Source organism: Triturus cristatus, chromosome 2_2 (assembly GCF_964204655.1).
Source record: "Triturus cristatus chromosome 2_2, aTriCri1.1, whole genome shotgun sequence".
NCBI classification, from domain to species: domain Eukaryota; kingdom Metazoa; phylum Chordata; class Amphibia; order Caudata; family Salamandridae; genus Triturus; species Triturus cristatus.
In genome coordinates, this window is record NC_140582.1 from 597869777 (window position 1) to 597892950 (window position 23174).

The following is a 23174-nucleotide window of genomic DNA, read 5'->3' on the forward strand; positions in this document are numbered from 1 at the left end:
AACATTAAAGCTCAGACCTTTAAAGAATGGATGAAAGGCAGCTCCCCACATATTATATTGATCCAGGAATCGCACTATGTAGCTAAGAGGAAACTTTCATTCAACATGTTTTAGCAGTGGGCAGGTAGTAGCCATTTTTCATCAGCAAGCACGGCCCAAAGAGGGGTAGCAATTTTTTTTAGCAAACTTTTTCCTTTTCAGATAACATATTCTCAGATAGATAAAGAGGGTAGATGATTCAATTAATAATATCAGGTTCACTATACTCACGATTTATGCCCCAATAGAGGATAATCCTTCATCCCCTTTGGATTTGTTTCACACACTGTTGCTACTTCCGGTTATGGTCATTATCTACAGAATCCTGCTCTGGATTTATCTTCCGGGGTACGAAAACAAAATAAACCACGTACAGGTGAGGCATTAAACCTAATGTATGGAAAATGTAAACTTGATAGACAGCTGACGGGCATGATTTCCTAAAAAAAAAAGAAAAATTGTGCTTTTCAGCCAAATATAAATCTAACGCCAGGCTGGACTATTTTTTTATATCTAGGAGTTTAAATCTGGTTAAATGTACATATATACAAAACAGCTTCTCAGACCATGCTTTAGTAAAACTTGAACTGTCCGGACTTGGGATGGACAAAAACACCCCTAAATAGACATTTAAAAGAATACACCTAAAAGATGAAGATTGGTGCAAGGAATTCCAGAGGGAGATTGAACGTTTTTTTCAGATAAATAGGAATAAAACCTCAGTAGAAAATGTGTGGGAGGCCTTTAAAGCCACAATTCGTGGTGTTATATCATCAAAACAGATTGCAATTAAACGTGCTCAAAATATAGTGAGAAAACGTCTTGAACTCAAAGTTAAACATACTAATGAACAATATTTAAGGGAGAAAAATAGTAAGAATAAATCTGCTTTAGAGTCAGCTCGTCAGGACATGCAATAGTACTACTTTACTAAAGGATATACATCAAATTCCACTTATCTCCAGAGAGTCTTCAAAGAGAGTGAATTTACTGGTAAATTCTTAGCTTGGCAAATGAAAGACAAACAGGCGTAGAACAGAGTCCATGAATTGACCAATAATATTGTTAAAACCCGCATTACAAATGAAGAGCTAATTCAAAATGTGTTTTTAAAACACTACAAAACTATCTATTCAGTCAGACAAGAGGTTGATAGTTTGAAATTAAAATCAGTTTTTAATGGATTGCAGATTCCAAAATTACAGCCAAATCAATGTACAAATCTAACTGCTACTGTTACATTACAAGAATTGAAGTGGTTGTACAATCTATGGCTAATGGTAAAGCATGTGGGGAAGAGGGCCTTCCAGCAGAATTTTTTTTTAAACATTCAATGCAATTTTAAATCAGGAACTAGTTCTGTTAGCTGATCATATTTTACAAGGTGGAGAAATGCCATCCTCCTTTCGAACTGCTGTGGTAGTCAGTTTCCTGAAAAATAAAAAAGATAAAAAGGATGTGAATTCTTATAGACCTATCAGCCTTTTGAACACAGACTATAAAATCATAGCTAAATTATTAGCAAATCGAATGAGCAGCTGCGTAGGGTCAATTACTCATAAAGACCAATGCGGATTTCTCGCAGGCCGACAACTATCTTTTAATACTACTGTTTTAGTTGAGGCTCTTGAGTATTTAACTCAAAAAAAATCCTGACTCAAATTATGCTACGAGACGCCGAACAGGCTTTTGACCTTGTGTGCTGGGAAAGTCTTTTCTTTATAGTGGCTGAATTCGGTTCCCCTCCTAGCTGATTAATCTAATTTCTAAATTCTATGAGGGATCTACGGCTCAAAACATCTTAAATGCCAATAAGTAGTTAGAGGGACGAGATAGGGCTGCCGTCTATCTCCTCTGCTTTTTGCATGCTGTATAGAGCCCCTTGCCATAGCCATTTGTTCAATCAGCAGTTCAACATCTCCAAAGCCTAATATGACAAATATCAAACTTTATGCTGATGATATTGCCCTCTTTTTAAAACCTAACATTGAAGTGCAAAATTAAATATTTAATATATTTCAGGAATTTCAATCCATTGGGGGATATAAAATAAATCAATCTAAGACAAAGATATTGTACACCTGATTCCTTATTAGCAGAAATTGACTCCACTGGTCAATACTCAGCCTAAGAGGTATTTAGGCGTGCATTTTACGGAGAATATCAATGATCTCTATGCCTTGAATTATATCCCTCTTTATAATAAGATAAAAGATAAACTGATAAAATGGAAAGATCTTCCAATATCAATAATAGGCCGAGTAGCTATAATTCGTATGATGACTTTACCATTATGCCTTTTTGTCTTTTTAGCTATTCCAAATGCGGTTCAAATACATTTTTTTTTTAAATGTATTTTTATTTAACCTTTGTGACAGATATACAGAAATTGCCGATTTATAATACTGATTGGTTACTCTCGTCCAAGTACAGTATACAAAGTATGATACAATAATTACATTAAGAAGTCACATCTCTGTCCACATTCCTGCGCATTTCTAACTCCACCACTGAAGATATACATATTTCACCTCTATAGATATTCCATTTGGTCCATTTTCTATCCCACTTTTTCGGGCACCTTCGGGTTATAAAAACGTCTTTCTCCACAATCATGCATCTGTCCAGTTCTTTCAAACATACCAATGCGGAAGGTGGTGCCACTCTGCCCCATCCCCTCGCCAGTTCCCTCTTTAACAGTGTGTACCCCAGCGTCACTAGCTGTTGTTCGATTTCAGTTAGGTCAGTGGCTGTCCAGATGTTTAACAAGCCCAATTTCGGTGTCAGGTCTACCGTCTTACCCACTGCAGACTGTATATGATTCGTGACTCTCTCCCAGAAGCGATGTACCAGCGGGCACTCCCATAGTGCGTGATAGAAGGTAGCCTGCTGCCAGCAGCCCTTCAAACAGAGGTCATCCTGGCGTGCGCCTATTTTTGCGAGGGTTTTCCCTGTCATATAAGACCAATGTAAAACCCTGAGTTGTAGCAGTCTAAATCTAAGCGTGATGGCCGCCTCCCTAGGTGACATAAGGGCCGATCTCTAATCCTCCTCGTCTATCAGTCCCAAGTCTCTCTCCCACTGCTCCTTGCGCTTGCCAAAACTATCTGGTAGATTATTACTAAGTTTCTTGTATGTTAAGGATATGACTTTAGACTGCAGTGGCCCATCTAGCAAACGGTCTTCTGGAGGCGATGAGTCTGGAATGTCTTCATAGCTCGGAAAAGCTGACTGTAGGGCATGTCGTACTTGCAGGTATCCGAATACCTCCCCCGGGGACAATTTATGAATCCTTTGAAGGTCTTTAAATTTGAGTATCGCAACTTTATTAACTAAATCTTTCACCACTGAGATTCCTATCGTATCCCATCTATCAAACCCTGGTTGGTAGCACCGCATGCCCAATTTTTGAGTGTACCACAGTGGTGTCACCTTGGTGAGGGTGTTAGCCCAACCCAGTCACGCGTTCGCCTGACGCCAAATCTGTACCGTGTGTAGCGTTGGATCCATGTTTCTCTTTCCTCTAGTGTGGGAGTACAGGGCACCCAGGTAGCCCGAGCGGTCGGTCTGGTACCTATCCAGGGCATAGTCGGTGGGAAATATATCCAATGATTTACAATCACCAGCTGTGAGGCCCAGTAGTACAGCCTGAGGTCCGACAACGCTATCCCTCCGTCATACCAACCTTTCATTAGTTTCTTCAATGCCACTCTGGGGGCCCTGCCATCCCACAGCAGCGTTCGTACCTCCACCTCTACTGCTGCAAAGTAAGTGTCCGGGATTCGGTGTGGGCAGTTCTGAAGAATATACAAAAATCGCGGGAGTGCCTGCATTTCGAAAAGAGCGGCACGGCCCACCACAGATAGAGGCAATGACCGCCAATGCTTCACATCTGCTCGCAGCCTGGCCAACGGAATTGCTAAATTACGACTATGAAAAAGAGTTGGGTCCGGTGTAAAAAAGACTCCTAGATATTTAAATCCTTTTTCAGCGACTTCCAGTTTGCAATCTTTGGGGAGACGGGGAGTTTGTCCCCAAAGCACAAACAGCACAGATTTACACCAGTTAATAGCATACCCCGAGTATTTTCCGAAGTTTGTAAAGATATTCAACACAGCTTGTATGGATTTATATGGGAAGGCAAGATACAGTAATATGTCATCGGCATATAGGGATATTCTGTCCTCATGGTCCTCCGTCCATCGCAAGCAATGAACCATGACATCTCGACGGATCCAGGCCACTAAGGGCTCCAGCATGAGGGACAACAGCAGTGGGGACTGCGGACATCCCTGTCTAGTGCCTCTCCTCAGCATGAACGCCCTGGACGTATAGTTATTAACTCTCATCTGTCCCTGTATGTCAGTGTACAACAGTTTCACCCATCTTATAAATTTGGGGCCCAGTCCGACTCTAGTAAGGACTTCAAATAAATACGGCCACTTTATGGAGTCGAATGCCATGAAGGCATCTAGGGACAATATAACTGCGTCTTCTGCCAGAAATTCCCTGCGTGCCATGACATGATGGAGTCGGCATATACTAAGAGCCGTATTTCTTCCTGGCATAAAACCAGACTGGTCTGGGTGTACCAAGGAGGAAATCACTGTCCCAAGTCGTGTAGCAAGAACCTTCGCCAAAATCTTTGCCTCCACATTATTCAACGATATAGGCCTGTACGAGTCACAGTTATCCACTGGTTTGCCAGCCTTGTGAATAACAACAAAACTAGCTATTCGTTGGTCTGCCGGCAGGTGCCCTCTCTCAAAACGTTCCTCGTACATAGCCCGAAAGTGCGGGACCACCTGAGAGGACACGACTTTGAGGAACTCAATGGGGGTACCATTCGGCCCCATCACTTTCCCAGGCCTAATTTGACCAACGGCTTTCTGGATCTCTCCATTCGTTAAGTCCTCGTCTAGTGCATCTCTATCCAGTTTCGAGAGGGTCAGCACGTCACTATCTAGTAGGAGCTGACGTGAGTCTTCCGCCGTGTATGTGGTGGAAGGAGAATATATTCTTTCGAGGTGATCTGCGAATGCCTCTGTGATATCTTTGGGATGATTAAGTACCTCCCTATTAGGCAGCACCAGTCGAGGCACCCATTTCGTACCCTGTTCCCTCCTTTCTAACCACGCTAGGGTTTTTCCTGCTCTGTCCCCAAGTTCATATAGCCTATGCTGAGTGGCACGATATTTAGCCATCATGTGCTCGCTGGCCTTGAGTCTATACTCATCTTGTTTCAAAGTCAATCTACGTTGCGTAGAGCTGGAGGGATTGGTTGTGTGATCTGCCTCGAGCCCCCAGACCTCATCCTCTATCTGCACCAATATTTGGTGCCGTTTTGCGATATATCTCGTTTTCAGTGATAGGACTTGCCCCTTTAAAACCACCTTAAATGCCTCTCATATAGTTTGTGCCGAGTCCACCGAACCTACATTTTCCGTAAAGTAATTCCCTGTTTGCACACACAATTCTTCATTTATGTCAGGTATTCTCAACAGCCATGGGTTAAGAACAATAGTGGTACACGCCTGTCGTTCCCCGTGGGTAAATTCAATCTCAATGGGGGAGTGGTCTGATATGCCCCTGGGCAATGTCTGAGGGTATCTGAAACTACCTATCGAGGCCGTGTATGTCAGGAAATAGTTAATACGGGAAAGACTGCCATGTACGCTAGAGAAGTATGTGTATTGCGAGCCTGCCGTTTGTAGTTCCCGCCCCACATCTGAGAGCCCCATTGCTGTGGTAAATTCTGCCATAAGGCTATTCGGTCTCGCCCCCGGCCTCTGTGGGTGCCTATCAATGGTATCATCCATAGTCATATTGTAATCTCCACCAATAATCAAGGTACCATCAGGGAGTCCGGTCAGTACTTTGCCAAGGTCGGCCAAGGCCACCTTACCCAATGCCGGTGGCAGGTAGAGAGAGACAACATTGAGTGCCCTTCCCTCCCACTGGGCTTCTGCCACAGCGAATCATCCCATGGGATCTGCCCACGTCTTGTGTAAAATGAGGGATGTGCTTTTCTTCATTAGTATACCCGTACCCCTGGAACCAGTGGTGTAATCAGCGTGAACTAGAAGCTTGTATCCCCACCTATTGAGGGTCTTGCTTTTGTTCCCCACCAGGTGGGTTTCTTGCAGCAGCACAAGGCCCGGGGAGCGCCTTTTCAGATATTGTTGGACAATTCCCCTTTTTATCTTGTCCCCCATTCCGTTCACGTTCCAAGACAGAACAGAGAGCGCTAGTTCCTTGTCAACCCCCATCCCACAACATGGTAGTATCTACAATACAGTAGGTCAGTAATAAGGAAAACATGTCATGACGTACCAATAGATCGAGAGCAACCCTTCTATACGAGTGTCTGTCGCTTCCATAACCAGAAAGAAAATTGTCACATAACAAGCTACAATTTAAATCATTGCAAAAACACCCCTCCCTCCTCCTGGTCCCCCCCTCCCTGCCCCCCTGCCCGTGGATTTAGAACTGCCCACTCCCAAACATGGCTGAGTGCCTCTCTCTCTCCTTGAAATGCTGAAAAAACTTGAGCGTATGTAGTCCCCATACCCGCTCTTATCATGTTACATTTTGCCTATTGCTGTCCATCCTGAGTTCATAAGAGCTACAGTTTCGATTTGACCCATCTCTTAGTAAGCAGGCCTCCTCCTTTCCACCAATCTGCCCCATGCATATTATAATCTAAGGAGCCTTGTCTCGTCCCTCCTTACTTGCCCTCCAGTGGTCTGCTGGCTATCTTAATGTTCATCAGGGTCTATTCCGGCTCCGTTGTCTTGTCCCCTCGATCTGCCGATCCACCATTCGATGATTCCGTCAAAGCACCTCTCTGCTGTCTGGGCTTGCCACCTCGATCTCTTCTTTGGCTCCCCACTCTTCGCCATCCCTCCATCCAGTCCCAGGTTTCCTCCGGTGATGCAAAGAACCATACTTTGCCGTCTGATTCCACTCTTAGCTTTGCCGGGAATAACATTGCATATTTTATTTCAGGATCGCGAAGCTCTTTTTTCACTGCTTGAAAACTGCGACGCTGTGCCTTAACTTTAGCCGTGAAGTGCGGGAAGAATATAATTTCACTATTGTCAATTTTTAACGGGGCTTGGACCTCGCCGTCTGGAGTATGATGTCTCTGTCCCGATAATTAAAGACCCGGGCTATGAGGGATCTCGAGGGGGGGCCCATGTTTCGGCCTACCTCCCGGTACTCTATGAGCTCTCTCGATTGAGAAGTATCTGGACAAGGTCATGGGCTGTGGGTGTGTAGTTATTAATTCCTCCATGTATAGATCACCAGCTGGCCCCTCGGATCTTTCCGGAACCCCCAAAATACGAATGTTGTTGCGACGTGCACGTCCTTCATAAACATCCAGCTGCTGTGCCATTCGCTCCTGCTGTTTCTGCAAACCCTCCACCTGAGTTTGGAGCTGGGAGATATCTGTCTGTAGTGCCGTAGTGACAATTTTGAGTTCCTTCACCCTCTCGTCCATTTTGCGAAAGTCTGCCCTAATGAGGGACACTTCCACCGTGACCGAGTCCAGCGAGGTACGCACCCCATTGATAGCCGCCATCATGTTGTGTAGCGTCGGCTCCGGGTCCCTGCTTGGGATTAGTCTGTGTCTCGTCCTTCTCCATTTGGCGTGCTGCACTTTCTTCTCCTGCTTTATTCCAGGTGATTTTGACCAGTTTATTCTGGGCATTAGCCTTAGGTCCTCTGCCTGTTGCCATGTGTGGATTATTTCTTTTCCGGGGATCTCTGAGAAGGTCCGGGACTATCCTGGGTATTTCTTGCCGCCTGCCCAGCGAGCGTAGTTGTCTCACCGTCGGCCTGTTGGGGTTCCCTCAGGACTGCCTCTTCGATGTTTCCAGTATAGGGCCTCGTTTTAACTGGGGGCTTTCGGTGGGCGCAGCCTCCACTCACCAAGCGAAGGCCCAGGGGGTTCTCTGCTGTTGCCCATTGTGACCGCTTCTCCGGCGCGACAAGTTGCGTGTGTTCATCACTGCTCCCACCACTTTGCTTGCAGCTGCCGCCGACTTGGATAAGGATGGACCCCCTATCCCTTGAGGAGTGATGTCGCCTCCGATGAGGGCAGGGGGGCGAAGTGAAAACACCACCAAGTGTTGATACAGGTGCTGTTACTTATGATGGGCTGGCTGTCTCACCTCTGCTCCTGCTGGCGCCCCCTAGGCTGTCAGCGCCTCGTGCCTGTGGTGGGAGTCCTGCAGCCACCACCATCCTCTATTAACCCCAGTGCACCGCCATTTTGGTATTTGCTCCTTCAGAGGTGAGTGCACACTGGGGTAGTCGCTGCTAATACCCCCACCTTGTGTTGCGGCCTCTTCTCACAGCCGGGTGGTTTATGGAAGCAAGCCTCTGGTAACCTACATGTCCAGGCCACCCGTTTTTCAATCAGGGGAGGGCCATATATCCTCCGTGGAGCCCTCTGTGCTCGTGCCAGCTTCTCCCAGTGGTATTCGATCTGTCCCCGCCCTTATTTTCAGACTGCTTGCAGTCAATACCACTTTGGGCCTATCCGGCTCTCCGGACCGGGGGTTAGATTTTCATGAGCCGCTGTTGCACGCCCCCGGCCTTCTCTCAACGTAGCGTCTGCCGAATGTGAGGCCTCATTCACCCGCACAGGGCCAGCCGCCACAGTTTGTTCCGCCCCCACTCAGCCCAAGGGGGGGGCTTCAATGCCTCCGGGTCAGTCTATTCTTCCCCGCCGTCTATTCCGCGCTCCGCCTTGCTTCAAGGGAAATCAAGCCTCTCCCAGGCCCAGTTAGTCCACCAAGCCGGGGCCGCAGTTTGAAGTCTTGGCCGCGGGACCCTCACCTCGCCGGCCCTCGACCACCTCAGTCGCGCTGCTCACCTTCCGCACTTCGATGCACCGGCTTGATATATCGACCCTTCGCCCCGGCAGGCTCGCCCACTGCCCTTCTGCTGGCCACTGCAGAGTATCAAGATCGCCTCTCACACTGGGCTCCAGTCTCCAGCTCCAGGCCTCAGGACACCGCCATGTCGGATCCGTCTCTCCATTCTCCGGGCTCAGAGATCCCTTGCCTGGGCTCCGCTGTCACTTGGAGCTGCACTACAGGTAGGAGACGTGTTTATGCACGGTTGTAGCCGGTTTGCTCCCTTAGGTGGCATAGGATATCGCAGGATTTGAAGCGGGGATGGAGGAGCACACTTAGGCTGCGGCCATACTCTTCAGCTGCTGGCCACGGCCTCCAAATTAAATTTTTTAAAGAAGTGCAGGGCCTGTTCTCCACTTTTATTTGGGCAAATTAGGTTTCCAAGCTTACAATGAATGCACATTTTAGAACGGTGGCAGAAGGGGGACTAGCTCTCCCTGACCTGAAATAATACTACTTTGTGAATTTTGCACATACCATATACAGAACAATGAAGGTCTTAAAACGCCAACAAAGTCAGATACAAGACTCTACAATGGAGTATTAAGCGAAAAAAACTGCTTTTTGGTCATTATACGATCTTCAATATAAATGGAGAATCTCTCCTCTCTCACGTACAAATTGGTCAGGACCCAATGCTAGATCAGGCTGTTATAGCTAATTGGAGAAGTCAGGGCCTTTGCAAAATAGGGGACTTTCTAATTGGGGACTGGAAAACCTGGACTTAAATAGAGCCTTGCATTAAACATAGTAAAATAATTTTACAATGGTCATATTTCAGGGTTAGACACTTTTTGCAGGAACTTAACCTTATAAATATTAATGAGGCTATTGAGCTAGCCGGGCAACTGTTAGATCCTAAACACCATTGAGCGATTAGCGGCTGGGCCACCTTCTTTCGAGCTCGAGCGGCAGGTAAATTATATCCGAAAGCACAGAGAAAATGGGAAACCCAGGAAGGGCTGCAGATCTCTACCATAGCATGGAGTCAGATAAATAGGTTCAACAGCTCTTTGTCGAAAGGGGCCATCTAAAGCAAAAGCAATAATATTACCTTAAGTGGCTGCTTTATCGAACGCCAGAATTTCTACATAAAATAAACCCTCAGATCTCTGCAAATGCAAAACGCTTTCGCTGCAATATGGAGGGAGGAGGGAAGGGAACACATATCATCTGTGAGTGTCCGAAGCGAAATAGATTTTGAAGAATGCTTAATCAGTACTGCTTTAAAAAAATAATATATATATATATATATATATATATATATATATATATATATATATATATATATATGTATATATTTTGTTTAAAATTCTTTATTTGCATTTTTTAACATTAGTATTGCCGAAAATGTATGATGAGAACAGATTCATGGCATCTGTACATATTAAACAAAGTGTCAAGACATGACAGCTTGAGCACATCAGCCATGATAGGCATGTGCTTAGATTCACAGTGCATTGGTAACAATAACTATATGGTCAAATTACCCAGCGATGATGATAGTAAGGACCACCTGTTTATATTATGTGTCATGTCTCGACAGAATCATGACAGAATCATGACCCGATCTGCCCATTGCAACCCGGCTGGACCTGCGTGATCTTTGTTACAGGTAATAGTGCAATGCATATTTGAAAAAGAAAAACAAGCATTTGCAATGCAATAGGTCTCGCATTTGCGAGACTTTGAGCTACTGGCATTGTAAATGACAAACCTTTTATATATGTGTTAGTTTTTAAAACAGATAAATAAAAGGCATTGTTATTTACAATGCCAATTGCTTAAAATTTCGCAAATGTGAGACCTATTGCATTGCATATGCTTGTTTCCCATCCTGTTTACTTTAAAAATGGTTGTAGCTGATACGCAGCGCTTGAACCAGCTCTGGTTTGGACGCTATACCCGGCCAACTCTCTGTAATGAAGACTATGTCTAGATTCTGTGTCTCAGCAAACTCAAGTTTGTGCTTTATTAGTGAGAGTTTATGGTGGAGGGCACAGCCACGGATGTATGGAAATTATGGAAGGAGTAGAGGATCCCGAATAGAGACGCGGAGACAAAAAAAAACAAACAAGCAGCTGATGGATACTTTAGCCTTAATGTGGCGCACTCGCGCATTTCTTTTGATGTGTACTCGGCACGCAAACATTATTTTTAATTGAAATTGACAACAACGGCGCCTGTGTTGTCAATTTCAATATAAAAAAGAAAACACTGTTTGGGTGCCGAGTACACAACAAAAGAAATGCACGTGAATTAAAGCTCAGCAGGAGGAGGCTGTGGCCGGCGGCCGCCACTGTGTCTGCAGGCTCTTCACCACTCATACCAAAGGCGGAAAAAACGACTATCCGGAGGCACTGCATTTTGTTAGCCGAGGTATCGGGGCAAACTAAAACTCGGAAAAGAGAATAAAAATAAAGTATACATCAACTCTAGGCAGCTCGAGACAGTCACACTGGTAGAATGACTAATCCAATTGTAATAATGACATTTACATCGAGACTTCAGCTTCACAGTAGTAGCTGGACAGCATTAGGATTTTTTTACACCAGGACAGTATTGAATAATAAAAAAATGCATATTTTCCTCAAACAAACTGGCTTTGGTAGATCGGAAACGTTCTTGTCAATCCTCAGCAAGTCTCAGAACAGAATAAGCGCCTGCTCTCCTCAGCATCATCATAGACTGCATCTGTACAAACTTCCCTCACACAAGCGTAAAGTACACCCGCCACCCAGCATAACGGAACAGTGCCAACTTTTTTTCTTTCTCGTACACATGTACGTAGTACAACATCGAAAGCAACAGTGGAAGGTTTACTCAAAAAAGATTAAATGGAAGACAATCGTCAACTTGTAATGCGGGGGAGAACATCTGAATTTTGTTAAAACATGTCTGAAGCGTCGACTTACACAGTGAATACAAGGGCACAGAGGCACAATGGAGCTGTGCCCACCAGAGAAGTTTATGGTGGAGGGCACAGCCACGGATGTATGGAAATTATGGAAGGATTAGAGGATCCCGAATAGAGACGCGGAGAGCATAAAAAAAAAAACAAGCAGCTGATGGATACTTTAGCCTTAATGTGGCGCACTCGCGCATTTCTTTTGATGTGTACTCGGCACGCAAACATTATTTTTAATTGAAATTGACAACAACGGCGCCTGTGTTGTCAATTTCAATTTAAAAAAAAGAAAACACTGTTTGGGTGCCGAGTACACAACAAAAGAAATGCACGTGAATTAAAGCTCAGCAGGAGGAGGCTGTGGCCGGCGGCCGCCACTGTGTCAATTTCAATTTTAAACAAGCTTTGGCAACGCGGCCGCGACGAAAGTGAAAGTGATCGCAATCGCGATTACGATCGCGTGCAACGGAGGGCGCGTGTGCACGTTCACGTGCACTGTAGCTTTAGGCCACGGCAGCACTTTGAAAAAGCCTCTTTACAAAATGTCTCGGCCAGATCAGCGCAAGCGCTGAATCAGGCGAGACCTAAAAAGAAAGGAACCAAGTTACAACAAACCAACACACTAGGATCATTTCATGCTATTGTCCCAGTTCCCAAGTACAACAACAGTACACATTCATGTGATGTCAGCATTGATTTGTTATTTGCGGCATCTAAGTCATGGATCATTCAGGTGTTTACAGTTGACCCACTCCTGTCGTGGTTTGGCGAATTATTACCATCGGAATCTTGGTCTGATTGTTTTAACTCCGACAATATTGTGTCCCAGTATTGCGCAAAGGGCGTATTGTTATATATATATTTTTTTCCCCGAGTTTTATATAGCGTGAACTTCACCCAAAGGTATAGGGTAGCAGAGCGCTTTATAGAGCACCAGTTGCGTTACATGAGGACACATTTATTTTTGTTAGGCATTGAGAGATTAAGTGATTTTGCCCAGAATGACAGGATGTTCAGTGTCATTGCTGAGACTCGAACCCGGTTCCACAGATTGGAGGTCGACCGCCCTAGCCGTTAGGCCAACTCCTCTCCCCCAATTATTATACCTCCAGGTATTTATGCCGACCAGCTATCTCCTCCCTGCGCAGTGCCGTGCTTTAGGCTTGTGCCCATTCCACTAGCGAGTTTGTCCAATTGTTGACGGCAGGGGGGTGTTTACCATTGCTTAGTGATTAGCCATTCAGCTAGAATAAGACCTAAATCTGCAAATCTGGAAGTGACTTTGTGTTTCTTGGGTCTTGGAAATAAGCCCAATATGCATTCCTCCCATGTGCACAATTGGGGCGTATCAGTGTAAGCCGCCAATGCCGCAGTCACTTCTTGCCAATATAGCTGTAATGTAGGACAGGGCCACAGCATGTGTAGTAAATTGGTGCCCACCTGCATGCATGGCCTACAAGCGGAATTGGTTAGTTGGAAATAGCTATTTAGTTTGTCTGGAGATAAATACGCTCTGTGTATGATTTAGGTCTGAATAACACGAAATTTGGCATTTCATGGTATCTGCGTGGGACTGGCCAGAATCGTATCACACTCTCCACCCATCCATGGAGTACTCCTGCTAGCAAAGCCTCCATCAGCCAATGTATAATGTGACTTCCGTTGCTCATAACATACAAGTACTGAATCAGAAAGTGCATTTCAGGTTCGGTGTTCATGTCCCCCCATGACTTCGTAAGAGATCTGATAATAGAATTATGTGATAGAAATTGACCTGCTGGCAATACATACTCACAAGACAGTCTGTCAAACGGTATCAGAGTACTGTCGTCATACAGATCGCCAAGCATGTGTATCCCGGCGGTATGCCAGTGTAAGAGCGTACTACTGGGGGTGCCAGTTTTGTTTCTCGGGGTCCCCAAGAGGGGTAGCGCTGGAGCATATGGAGGTTTGCTCCTGGTGAGGTATAGACTGCGTTTGTAACAACAAAGTGCTAAGGCTAGGTAGGTCAGAGATGGAGTGGGGAGTCGGGCCATTGGGTGAAACCGATGGTAAATCTGAGAGTGAGACCATGATGGTAGTGTCGAGACTGTGTCCGCTAAATTAAATCCTGCGAGCCATTTCGTCACCCATTGGAGGTGCTCTGCTAAATAATAGAGCTCCATGTTAGGAACAGCCATTCCACCCTTGTTTGGGAGTGCATATAATTTCCAGAGTGCCTATCTGGGACAGCTTGTATTCCAGATAAAGCCCCGAATCAGCTGCTCCAGTTCACAAAACATTTTGGTGGGACATAGACGAAGAGGTTGGAGAAGTAATACAAGAGCCTAGTCAATATCACCATTTTGGTCAAGGCACTTCTGCCCATCAGATTTAGTGGCAAAGTTTTTCAAAATGTCATTGCGTCCTAATGGACAATACAGCTCTAATCCAGATTGCCCTCCAAAATGTCGCCAGGACCACAGTAGATGAAAATATATAAGTACCTGAAGGTGGAAGGTTGCCAGTTAAGAAGTGAGTTGTTTATGAAAGACTCTGGGTTTCGGGTCTCAATTCCAAAAGGGTAGAGACAAGACTTAGCCCAATTCACATTCAGGCGCTAATGTGTCTGCTATAAAACTTGATATACTATGTACGTCCCTAAGATATAGTAGGAGATCCGCATATAGCAAAACCACATGCAAACCGTCTCCCAGTTGGATACCCCAGACCTTCCCCCGCCACGCAATTGTGTTGCGAACGACTCCATCGTCAGCGAGAAGAGCAGTGGGGACAAGGGGATGCCCTGTCTGGTACCTCTGTAAATGGTTGTGCTTTCCGACGTTATGCTACTTGTGGGGACACTGATGGTGGGTTGTGTGTAAAGCAGTCTGATCAGTTTGGAGAAAGTTATCTCCAAACCCGTATTTGCATAGAACCCCCAAAAAATAGGGCCTAATAAGGCCGGATCGCTGCCTGGTTTGAGGAGGGAAACCAGCAAAGCTTCTCTCTGTGTGGTTGTGAGTGTGAAATCTGCAAGTGCAGCACCATATACTCCTTTGAGCTGTGGCACTAGTATATCGACGTAGGCTTTGTAGAAATCAGATGGAAATCCATCCGGACCTGGGGTTTTCCCTGTGGCTAAGGTGCGCATACTTGCCAGTATCTCCTCCATGTTTATTGTGGCATCAAGCTCTAGCCTTTGCTCTGCGGTGATTTGGGGAAGGGCCATGGCAGCCAGGTAGTGGTGAATCTCGTCTGCTGTTATATTGACTTTGGATTTGTATGAGGTGGCATAGTTTCATGCGAATTCCCGGTGGATGTCCTTTTGTGAGTAATGTGATGTTTCCGTGGGGGGAGCAAAAAGATGTGATGGGCACATGGCATCATCTTGTCTGATGATCCATGCGAGAAGCATGCCAGCCTTATCTCCAGTGTTGTCCGTGCGTGCTGAATGTGCTGTGTAATTAAGGCAATTAAGTATTTCCAATAGGAGGGCATGTTCTGCCCTACTATCATGTAGTCTTGCGCCGAGTCACGGGTCAGTGGTAGCGCGTTTATTGAGGTGTGCTAAACCGTTTTCAGCTTGGTGAGCCCAGCCTCAAGTGTCCTGCGCATGCCGGCCTGTGTACCTAAACAGTGTCCTCTTATTACCATTTTAAAGGGGTCCCATTCTATTAAAGCAATCGACGCAGAGTCCATATTTTCAGCAAAATAGTTTGTCACGGCTTCCACCAAGGAATCCCGGAATGGTCTGTCCTCTAATGCGTCCATTTGCAAGCGCCATCTAGGGATTGGTGGTATGTCATTACCCCACATTAGTACCAACATGTGTGGATTGTGGTTGGAGTGAGACCTTCCAAGATATTGTGGTTGTGCTATTACTGGTAGTAAACCCTCCGAGATTTTTATTCAGTCTATTCGGACATATAAATCATGGACTTCTGAATAAAAAGAGTAAACCTGATCTGTGGGGTTTCTGTGACACCAGGCATCTGATAAGTGCCATTGAGCGATCCAGATGTTTAATGCTTTAATGGCCGCAAAAGTGGGTGCCCCGGGTAATGGGGTAAAGGAACGATCTAGGAATGTGTCAAGTACGCAGTTATGATCCCCTCCAAGAATCAACAGAATGCCATGCCATGTCGATAATCTGCTTGATAGGGAATCTAGAAATAATGCTTGCTCAGTATTGAGTGCATATAAGGATGTATGATGTAACAACGCGTACCATTACAACGCGGTATGTTACATCGCGGTTTTAACAACGCAAGTCGTTACATCGACTTGCGTTGGAGGGCGCTGGACATAGGAATAGTGTGAATTACTATTCCAACTCCAGTCTACGTACAGTAGGGAAGGTGTTGGAAAGTAATTCACACTATTCCTTATCCTACAGCGCCCTCCAGTGCAAGTCGGTGTAACGACTTGCGTTGTTAAAACCACGATGTAACCATACCGCGTTGTAATGGTTGCGTGGTAAAGGATGTTTATCGCATATAATGATGTAATTACGACTGGATTACCATTTAATCAACACTTTACTATGATGTAACGGCCTTCAGTATCGATAAGCAAGTCTTCTGCTTCAAATGGGGTGCCCGGTTTCACCCAAACCAGTGTCCCTATTGCGTAGGCTTAATAACCCATGGCGTGCAACTGCCCCCTCCACCTCCTCTGTAGGTTTGACCCTTCAGATCTAGTTAGGTGAGTTTCTTGTAAGAGGGCGATTTGGACCCGGTGGCGCTTAAGGTAGGAGTAGATCAGATACCTCTGGTAGGGAGTTTGTATCCCCCTTATGTTCCATTTACATATCTTAATGTTAGTACAAAACCTGTACCTCAGCACTCCCAATATTCATGTTTTTATTCATAAGCAATATGCAAGAAGTTACGTTTCTAATGAAACACGTGTCGGCTGCCATCATCTTTTGCCACCAAGGAAGTTATAAGAATTGGACCTTCGTATGTTAATTGTGTCAATGCAGTTCAAATGTGATTAATAGATGCATGTCTGTACTGAAAATCAGATAGACCACTTTGTACAGAGTGAAACATTGTCATGAAATGTTAAATGGAATGAAAACTTCACAGTTACTCTCTAGACTAGTGTTTCCTGTGAGTTGTTAGATATATATGGGACCTTTGCGTTGCATATTGCTTATGAATAAAAACATGAATATTGGGAGTGCTGAGGTACAGATTTTGTACTAAGTTTGGCACGGGGTTCTGGTTTGAACTCTTGCGCAGTGACATCCAAGGTAGTGGGGTGTTTTTGGTACCTTGAGAGGCACCAAGATGTTTGGTTTCTAACTAATGATGCCTAACACATGCTTTCCCAAGGATTGATGTGCAACTGTTTATACCACCACTACCCTTTGTATATATTGTAATATCTTAATGTTAGACATGGTGTAGTTGGGAGCATAAATTTGAAACACGTGAGGAGTATTGGGATAACTATGAAACTAAGGTGAAACTCAGGATTGACTCCAGCTGGTGCATATCTACTATGTCAACCCGGATAGTGCACCTTGGGTAACTAATCCAATAAAACATGAAACATATAATACCAGTAGGGTAAGAATGCAGCAAGCAGTCGTCCAAATCATACAACAGATAGGCATATCGTCAGTGAACAGGGGGCGAGGTCACCAGACCTTGTATGTTAGTGGATGTAAGGGAGGTTGTGATCCCCTTCTTTAACGTGTGGGAAGCTGCCTGTGGGGCCAAATAGGTCATATGCATGTGTGATAACAGTCTTTGATTGGTCTGGTTACAGTTACATTAGTTATGACTTAGGCAAGATGTAGTGGATACCATGACTGTGAGGCAAGTGTATGTAACAACAACCATGTATGAGTCCCATTATACTTGCACAGTCGTCGAAGATGTCTCTTGATCCAAGTCCATCAAACAGCATTCGGCGCCCTAGATTTTGTCATCTGCCATCTGAGGTGTGACCTCTGGAAGAGTCTCCGAGTTCTGCAAGTTCAAGGTTTTATCCATGGAATCATCATTGCTTGGTCTGTCTGGTATGCTGATGTCCGACAGCGAGTCAGCCTGCATATTTCCTATATCTGCTTCTGCTTGTAGCGCATTGTGTTGGTCCATCCTCTTTTGTTCCAGATTCCGTCCAAGAGTCTGTGACAATGTTTTTTTTCTGCACCTTTTTTCCCCTCTGGGCTGCCTGGATCCACCAATACAGATTTGGTTACATTGTCCTCGAGATGGGTGAGACATCTTCTGTGTGTTTCAAAGTGTCTAGCCACTCCCATGCAGCAATGGAAGTATCAAAGAAATGGGATTTGCCTTTTGAGATTATGCGCAGACGGGCAGGGAATCGCAGAGAGTACTTGAGAACTAACTAGGGAAGTCTGCGTTTCACCTTCAGAAAGAAGTACCTTTTTTTCTGGACTGCTGCGGTTCAGACTGGAAAGAACATTACCATGTTGTTCGCCACTTGTATATTCTGTAGTTTCCTGCTTTCTTGTAATATAGCATTCCTGTCTCTGTAGTTAAGTATGTGAAACAGAATGACCGTGGGTCCACGTCCGGAGGGGGAGGTTTTTTTTGCGGAGTTTTACATAGCGCGAACTTGACCAGGTATCGGGTATCAGAGCGCTTACATAGCACCAGTTGCATTACATAAGGACACATTCATTTTTGTTTTTCACAGGGAGATTAAGTGATTTTCCCAGAATCAATAAATAAGACAGAGATACTGGTCTGTAACTGTACCCCTGATTCCTTATTAGCAGAAATTGACTCCACTGGTCAATACTCAAGTGAGAAGAACTTAGGCGTGTATGTTATGGAGAATGTCAATGATCGCTATGCCTTAAATTATATCCATCTTTATAATAAGATAAAAGATAAACTGATAAAATGGAAAGATCTTCCAATATCAATAATAGGCCGAGTCGATATAATTCGTATGCATGACTTTACCATTATGCACTTCTCTCTTTTTAGCTATACCAAATGCAGTTCAAATGACATTTTTTAAAGAAGGTGTGTCCTACCTTCTTGTGGTGTACCAGGAGGTTCCCGTGTGTGCTGCTTTGAACCCTGTGCCCTGTGGTCTTCTGTCGGCTCCTGTCTGCGCTTGTGTCTCCCTCCCACCGCCGCGTTCTGACACACTCGCGGTTGCGGCCAGGAGGGGGACTACATTTCCCAGCAACACTTGCTGGAGGGGAGCGGAAGTCGACGCCCATTTGCCACGCCCGGAGGCGCTACAAAATCAAGCTCACCCTCCGCGTCGCGGGTCCGCGTGCGGGCAGCGCCGGGCTGAGCCCGGGCAGAGGGCGGGCCGTCTACGGCCGTCCGAGGCCGGAAGAGGCTGGGCTGGGCCACCCCTCCTTCAACCACACTTTCAAGTGAGTAGCTGTAATTTATATAATAACTGTCAGTACCCCTTACAAATGGCTTAACTGTGGTAATTCGTTCCTTGAAGAAATGAACTGTACCCTTTTTAATGCTTTTAACTGGACACGTTGCCCTGTTAAATTTATTTGTGTCAATGTGTTTTTTAGGTGTAGTAATCTTTTATAATGAATTTTGTATTTTTAAGGGTATTTATTGTAGTATGCTTTTATGGTTTGCACTTAAACCGAATAAAGACTTTTTGACTGACTGGCTGCTAGAAGGGCTGCGAAAGCCACACCTGTTAGGATGGTAGCGGGGACACTCGACCAATTCATAACGAGGGCAGCATCGGTATTGGAGCATGAAATTGAATTGACGCAGCGCCGTTTATCACAAGATCCGGTCTTCCTAAGAAGATCCTCTTTGGGTATCATTGCTCATGTTAGTTCACCTGCTCCCACTCAATCAAACGTAGCTATTGAGGACCATCCAACAACTACACTGAACACTGGGACCGGTACAGACGCCCGGGTCGATGACCCCACGCAACCATCACGTGGGCAGTTCATCAATATAACCACGGCCCCAATTGAGTTGAACCGAAATAATGATAAGGAGTCAAGACCTAAGGAGGGTGCTATCCCAAAGAAGAGGAAGGCTGTCACCTCGTCACGGGGAAGAAAATCGAAATATCCTAAAATCACGACCAAATCTCCTCCCCGGACTACGGTACCTTTGGAGTCCTGCTCCCCCGGGACCCTAATAGATACCCCTGCTGAGAATGGCTCACTATTTGTAAATTCATGCTCCCTGGATTTAGACTCATTAGTGGGAAAACTGAGTCTTGTCTTATCCTCTATTATCCAGCCTGTGGAGCAAAAGCTGCAATATTTAGATGCCAGACTTGGAAAAATGGAGGCTTTACTTGTGGAAAATATGGCCATTACAAAAGACCTACTTGCCATACAAACCCAAGTCAAATCCTTAGCCCCTCCACCTAATGCTATAAAACCACAAACTGATATTATTGCAAAAGATCAACCTCCAAGGTCCAACACACAGGGGTCAACCTTGGGCTCTTTTATTATTGACTCTAGCAATAGCCCTAATTCTGTGGATAAGGTACATCCCATCCAACCGCTGTTACCGGCATCCCTACCAAACTCTGCTATTCCAGGGAAGGTGCATGTTGCTGGAAACACTAACTCTCAAGCTCTACCATGCATCAACTTACCTCCCGATTGTGCTCCATATGTTGTTGTTTTAACGGAGGTCCCGGAATTACCGAGTAACAAATCGGAATCTTATGAGGAACTTAGGAACAAGACTATGCACTGGCTGAATTCTCATAGATCTTTGCCTAGTTCTATTTATAGTAAAATTTTGCATGTTAGAAGAGTGAGGTGGGTAGGTTCCAGATTTAAAAATGTACGAGGAGATTGTATAATTATTAATTTCGAGGACTCTAGGGCAGTTGATCATATATGCAGTTGGCAACAGTCAAGCTCTAATACAATGATTAAATCATGGAGGTTAGACTATTTTTATCCAACAGCTCATATTTATTCTCCTCCCGATTACGGGAGGTTTGATTCGAGGCCACAGCAAGAGGATTCCTGGCAGCTTGCACCCAAAAGTAGGGGTAGACAGCCTAGGGGGGAATTGATGGGTATTTCGTTATATAATCGATACAGCCTGCTCGACCAAGTTGACTGACTCCCTGTGTCGTCCCGTCGTCCCCTCCCCTACCAAATTGATGCTTACAAAAATGATGAAGTTTTTGTAACTATTAGAAACAAGCATCCAGAGGTGGTAAATGTTTTATCCAACCCCAGGTCGTTTATAGAGGTTGGTGTGATGCCCAATGAGAATTTGCTTACAATAGTCGGGGAGTTTAGGGATGATCGACCATCCCCTATGATTCCTAATTGCTCGTTGGTGCCTCAATCTCAGTATACCAGTGCACAGGCAGATTTTAATTTACCTGGTGTTGGGACACATGACTTTGCTGGCCCCCGTCATGAGGGCAATGTGGGAACCAAGCTGCCAAATTCTAAAGGCTCCCTAAAAATTTTATCATGGAACATAGCAGGCCTTGTGTCTAATCTAGATATCCCAGATTGGTACACTTTTGTGGATTCCCATGGGATCTGTTTATTTCAGGAAACATGGGCGACAGGTCCCACCCATAGAGCAGGGTATGTAACTTTTGCAGAACCTGCAGTTAAAGGTGCAAGAGGTAGACCGTCAGGGGGGTTGTGTACCTGAATAGGCATCCACCTTGGATTCACGTTGAAAAGAATAGTGACAAACAGCCCTGATCTCACGTGTATCCTGATGTCTCATAAGAGAACACCCAAGCTGGCCTTGATTAATATTTATTCGCAGCCAGTAAAACTTGGTGGCACCTCTGACACCTTGGATATGTTAACTGCGTTACTGCATAAATTGGGGGGCGATGTAGTGCTGCTGATTGGAGGCGACTTCAATTGTCACTTTGAACCATTACATGGGGTTCCTACAATGACCAAGGCTGAGGATGAGATTTGGTCAGTTCGTCCCCCTATTGCCTACCCTGCTAAAAACTGGTCAGCCTTAGTTCTACAACTGACCTCCCTCTCCCTTACATTTTCCCTCAGAGCTTGTAATGGTCGTTTTAATAGCGACATCCCTGCTTACTTTACTTACAATGGCCTGTGGCATACATCAGTTATAGACTACTTTCTGGTGAACTTGACATCCTGGTCAAACATCCTGGATTTTACCGTCTGTCGGCGCTCAGAAAGTGATCACAATCCTTTGATAACTGAGTTGGATTTCCAACTAACTTGTGGGGAGAGTGCCAAAACCAGTTCCCCCAGACGTGATCTAAGGCTAGAACAAGGTGGGAGAAGAATTCGATGGGCAGCTGCGAAATCTTCTGCGGAATTAATGCCAAATTTATATAGAAACGTAGTCCCCCTTCTCGAAAAAACCAACCACGCCTTTAGTGATCCTAACACTATGGATATGACTGTAATCACTGTTATCCATAGTGAGATGGTTTCTTTATTAAAGTATACCTTATATAAAGTAGGTGCTATCAAAACTAAACCATGTCTTGGTGGCAACCCCTGGTTTAATAGAGGATGTAGGGACGCCAAATCAGCATTACTACTGGCTTTAAACCAAGGAAATAGCCAACACATTATCCAGGCTAGACAAGTCTACAAGAAATTGTTAAAAAATGCTAAATCAGAATGGGAGGCTGATCGCTGGGCCGCTATTTCATCCGCCCTCGCGGCTAAGGACGCGAGGTCTTTTTGGAACCTTGTCCATACTGGGAATCCAGAAGGAGGATCTGCAATTATCCCTAATATTTCAGAGGAAGCTTGGTCCTCTTATTTTAAAGATCTCTACTCTCTCTCTCCCCCCTGTATTCAGGAGGCTCCGCAGAGTCCTTTGGCTGTGAACCCCATTCTGCCTGCGCAAAAAATTTCATTGGCCGAAGTAAAGATGGCAATACTCAGGATCCAGCCCAATAAAGCTCTGGGGCTTGATCGTATCCCAGGTGATTTATTTAGGGAAGAACCATCAGTCTGGGCCCCTTATCTTTTGGTTTTATTCAATGCAATTCTGGAGGGGCTACCTTTGCCTAGTACCTGGCTTGGGGCGGAGATTATCCCAATATATAAGAAGGGTTCCCCGCTCCAACCCTCAAATTATAGTCCGATTAGCCTTATTGATGTTACACAAAAAATCTATGCCAGGGTATTGTTACAACGCATGGAGAGCTGGTCTAGTGATAACAATATCTTGACGCCACTTCAGGCGGGATTTAGGGCGAAAATCTCAACAATTGATCAATTATTCCAGTTACAAGTGATATATTGGAAGCATGTGACCTTGGAAGGGGGTAGTCTTTATCTTACTTTTGTCGATTTAAAATCTGCTTTCGACATGGTGGATAGAAAA

The 23174-nt window shown here is 45.0% G+C and overlaps 1 long non-coding RNA gene across 2 annotated transcripts in view; it reads right to left on the reverse strand.

Moving 5' to 3' along the window:
* Positions 1-1198: 1198 nt before the first annotated feature.
* Positions 1199-23174, reverse strand: part of LOC146862564 (uncharacterized) — a 342103-nt gene continuing 320127 nt past the window's right edge. The window contains exon 3 of one of the 2 annotated variants that reach the window (XR_014978481.1): positions 1199-1470. This is a non-coding gene — a long non-coding RNA (uncharacterized LOC146862564). The remainder of the gene's footprint in view (positions 1471-23174) is intronic. The other variant, XR_014978483.1, reaches the window with a different exon arrangement.